The sequence below is a fragment of the Electrophorus electricus genome, chromosome 11 (genome assembly GCF_041902795.1).
Source record: "Electrophorus electricus isolate QZ-2024a chromosome 11, ASM4190279v1, whole genome shotgun sequence".
In the NCBI taxonomy this organism is placed as follows: domain Eukaryota; kingdom Metazoa; phylum Chordata; class Actinopteri; order Gymnotiformes; family Gymnotidae; genus Electrophorus; species Electrophorus electricus.
The window spans coordinates 2,372,501-2,377,500 of record NC_137507.1 but is presented as its reverse complement, the minus strand read 5'-3'; the positions used below and the strand labels follow the sequence as shown (position 1 = coordinate 2,377,500).

The window sequence follows — 5,000 nt, the reverse complement described above, 5'->3', positions numbered from 1 at the left end:
GGCATTATCGTATTTTGGAGTCACTAGAGAAATTGTTTTAAAATGTATTATTTTATTTCTAGTGCATTACTCCACTGAAGTAGCGCAGTGTTTGAGGTGAGTGTTTATTAAAGATTGCTTAAATTTGCATTTACTTTAATGAATGAATGTTTGTGTAATGTATTGTCCTCTTGGCATATTGAGCATAATAAATATGGTTGAAGAAACAAGTCTATGTTGGTGAAACAAACTGACTTTAGCAAGTACTAAAACTCAGAGAAAACCCCCCACACCTTACTGCATCATATTTTGAGTTTTCTGGATAATTTGCTATGCTCAGGGGTACAGTGAAAAGTACTGGTTCTCCACTCATGTATGTGGGATTCAAGCACTTGACTTCCAAACCCAAACCACAGCTGGGAGGGTTTAGAGAAAAAGATGATGTCATTAATAGATAGATGGATGGATAGGGAGTCAGTTTTGGTGGAGATGGGTGTTGCTGCCTCCACCACACTGTCCTCTTCTTGGCTGATCAGTAATCGCAGCAGGGTGGGACATCTGCCTGGAGCCAGAGTGGAACACACCGGCGGACGCTGGCCTGACTTCTGTCGCCAGTGTCCACGTGAGACTTATGGGAGATCGATACTGTGCTACTGGCTTCCTGACCCTCTCCCTCACATATCCTGACTAAGCATGCATAGGACATAGTGTGTGTGTGTGTGTGTGTGTGTGTGTGTGTGTGTGTGTGTGTGTGTGTGTGTGTGTGTGAGAGAGAGAGAGAGAGAGAGAGAGAGAGAGAGAGAGAGAGAGAGAGAGAGAGAGAGAGAGAGAAATGCAAGAGAAACTACTTTCCTATATCTAAATCCTAGTATAAATACTAGCATTAAATCCTAGTGTGTGTGTGTGTGTGTGTGTGTGTGTGTGTGTGAAGTGCATATTCAAAACATCCAGCATAAACCCCTTTCAGGGAGCACAGGGAAGTGTTTTGAAGACCCCGAGGTTGAGACAGAGCCCTTCCACCCCACACTGTTCACTAATCTAATTCCACAAGCAGGGTGGTGGAGTTAGAGACAGCCTGAGAGATTATGCGCAGGTCCCTCTCTGAACACACGCATGTGTGTGTGTGTGTGTGTGTGTGTGTGAGAGCCTGCTTCCTGAGTCCTTGGACCAAGAGCGCACAGCGTTTGAATATCAAGCAAGTGTCAAGAGGTATCAAGCTTCGCAGAGAACCACGGGTGCCCTTGGCTTTTGAGTAGAGACAGTATGGCTGGAAGAACCCAAAAATTCCTTATTGCTAGAGAATAGCTGACTGAGCTGAAGTGGGTGTGTATGTGTGCACGCACACACATCTACACATGCACACACATGCGCGCACACAAACACAAACATGCACACACATACAGATGCACATCCACTCACGCCCACTTCAGCTCAGTCAGCTGTTCTCACACCCGCACACACACACACACACACACACACACACACACACGCGCACACACACACACACAGATAGCTCTGAGCTCTTTGGGAAGGTGGCTTCTCTCTTGAACGAAGAGCAGAGGGCCCGCATTTTTTTCAAACCCCCTCGTCTCTCCACATAGCGCCATCCGGCTGCACACTCATCCCTATTGATCCTCATTGATCAGAAGCTGGGTAATACCACTCCAGGAAGAAGGAGATTAGATAAGCCACATCACACGATCATCCCTGCGCCTCTCACTAGGCCTGAGGACATAGGTCTACAGACTGCGTATCCCTTCAGGAGCTGCCTCAGTTCATGACGTGGATATATCATATGCACTATAGTGAAGGTGTAAGGCTCAGTGTTGCACGTGCTGAGGCACCTGACTCAGAAACATGAGCGTTAAGTCACAGCTATCATAGCCTCTGCTGCAGGGGTGAGTTTCCTAAGGCAGTAGAATACTATATTTTAACCAAGCCCAATGAATGTCCGTACAAGATTTTCCTCTTACCGACGATACAATTGTGGGAAAATCCAGTTAAAACCCTGCTGAACAATAGCAATGTCCACAATCACTGTCACAACAGACACCATAACAATAAAAAAGTATTAGAGCTATTCCTCATGCCAGCCTCTCTCAATAGCCGAGTTCTGCCTGACCCTGAGGTGCAACTCTTTCACTTCTGATTGTTCTTCTTTCTTTCTTTCTTTCTTTTTTTCTTTCTTTCTTTCTTTCTTTCTTTCTTTCTTTCTTTCTTTCTTTCTTTCTTTCTTTCTTTCTCTCTCTCTCTCTCTCTCTCTCTCTCTCTCTCTCTCTCTGTCCATTTTTACATCTCTATATATGTGGAGTACATGTTCTCCATAGTATGGTGCATATAGACCACAGCATGTGGTAAATACTCTAGAAGTAAATAGTATATAGATATATAATATACTATTATAAATACTATATATTAATATAAATATTAGCAAATTTCTTTGGCTATGTTCGCATTACCAAATGGATGTGACTCTAATCTGATTTTATTTTTTTTTTGACTTAAGTGATCAGATTTTTTCAGGCTTTTGTGGACACACCAATCCGATCCGATCCCTTTCCTCCAAGATCAGACTTCGATCCGTATCCGATTCGTGGCCGTGTGACTTGAATGTGAACGAGCAGAATTCACGTGGCTTTTTGCCTGTGTGCGCGCGTCCAAACGGCAACAGAGGAGAGCCACGGCGGTGACAACAGTAACCGTGACAACGGCAAAGGCGCGCGGTCTGGATTTTTGTTTTCCTTCTCAACCCGATCGTGCAGGTGCATACGTGAACAGCGATGTGGCTTTTAATGCGAACGTAGCGCTGGTTAAAACATTAATAGCTGGACTTGACGTCCATTGTAGACAGCGAGGCAGCACAGGAACTCACATGGCCAGCGCTTGTGCCTCCGGAGAGCAGAGACACACTAGCACACAAGCCTCGTCTCTCTGTGTCTCCCGAGACAGGAGACAACTCTACGGTCGTTATAGAGCCGAGAGAAAGAATGCGTGTGTGTGTAGACTTCGCTCTGTCCTGCTCCCAGATGGTGGGATGAACTTCCACTGGCTGGCCAGTCATTAGAGTCTCCTGCTGTCCTCAAATGCAGGAGAACTGAAACTGAAGACTCGTTTATTTGTGGAGTATTTTAAATGACGAATTCTACTCATTTACTCACTAACGTTTTGTACTACTATTGATTAACTGGACACTTCTGCCACCTATTGTTAAATACTCTGCTAATTATTGTTTGATATTGAACTTTTTGCGTTTCTTCGAGGTATCAACATTGATTCCTGAATTTTAGCAGTTTTCTAGTTACACAATGTCTTGAACTCTAACCTATAAGTAGATGTCAAAGCACTTTTGTAAGCTGCTCTGGATAAGAGCGTCTGCTAAATGCATAACACGCTCAGAACGGAAACTTGAACGACTGAAGTTCATTTGGAAGTTCGGGGGCGGGGCTTGGTGGGTGGAGCCTAATCGTCCGGGTTTACGGGTTTGCTGATGTTTGTAGATGTGTGCGCGTCCCAACGGCGTGTAAACGGGACCCCGTGCGCTCCGTTACGGAGAACGGCGCTCTTCCCAAACGCTCGAGACAGTACCGCTCTCCTGCGCGCTGGATCCGGAGGGCGAGGAAGTCCACTCCACTTTTCTCGTCTCTCCCTCTCCGCCTCGGAAATGACAGAGAGTCGATTCATACCCCACCCCACCCCCAGCATCGCCTTATATGAGCTTTTACCTCACCATCAATGCAAAACAAATTGTGCAGATGGGTTATGATATTATGATATTTCACTGTCTCAGTGGTTTAACACATACCCACACACGAAAATGCGAACTCACACAAGTTTCCAAACAATTGGTCCAGGACCACAATCAGATGTTCACATATGTCCAAAAACACAGGCCAAGAACACAATCACACACACACACACACACACACACACACACACACACACACACACACACACACACACACACACACACACATAATCACATCAACATGTGAGAGAAAGAGGTCATTCTGAATTCCAGTCTTAATTGTAGCATGCATCATTTGGACAGGCTGATTCGGTGATAGATGGAGTCTCTGGCTGCTCAGAATAACGTCTCGCTGTACCGTTGCCTGTTATTTTAGACCATCTACGTGATCCAGGGAAATTACTGACATTTTTCAAGGGGTAACTGTGAGTGTGGAGCAGGAGAGGGGGAGCGTGACTGGACTTCCCAAAAAACATACCAAAGCAATCCAAACCAAACCAGTGTAAACCAAACCAAACCAAATCATACCAAACCAGTGTAAACCAAACCAAACCAGTGTAAAACAAATCAAATCAAACTTGTAGCACATGATGTTTTAGCCTTTTGTGTGTGTGTGTGTGTGTGTGTGTGTGTGTGTGTGTGTATGTGTGTGTGTGTGTGTGTGTGTGTGTGTGTGTATGTGTGTGTGTGTGTGTGTGTGTGTGTGTGTGTGTGTGTGTGTGTGTGAGAGAGAGAGAGAGAGATATGGTGATTATCTGATGATGTTCAGGCACATAACTCAGGAGCCCATCAAATAATTTCCTGCATTATCTGAAGCTCTATAACAGTGTATTGACCATCAGCGCCACGTTTAACTGGTTCATCCCGTCACTGCCGCCAGATCCCTGATTACTTTTCACCTTTGAACTTTGTACTCCAGAAAATTTGCTATGTAATAATCTCTCCTGCACAAAACAAACCAGCGGTCGATTGCCTGGTCCAAACGATCCATTCAGCTGCCACACCTGGGCACACTCATGTGCTGAGCGATACACACAGACCCAGCCAGCTCCTGTGGCTACCGGAGGACTGCCTGTGTTGACGAGGGCTATCCTTTAAAGAAACATCACAGCAGAGCTCGCTCGCCAACGAGACAGAGTGAGGGGGAAAAAAAGACAAAACAAACAATAAGATCGACTCGAGAAGTACTGTGATTAAGGTGTAAACGGGGAACAAAATTTTATAAAATAAAATAAAAACTTATTTTAGTCCCACAAACTAAAATAGCTGGACCTTT

General features: G+C 45.0%; 1 protein-coding gene across 22 annotated transcripts in view; it reads right to left on the bottom strand.

Moving 5' to 3' along the window:
- The window catches only part of LOC113583019 (muscleblind-like protein 1), a 76,448-nt gene that overhangs the window by 39,285 nt on the left and 32,163 nt on the right, over nucleotides 1–5,000 (bottom strand). The window lies entirely within an intron of this gene.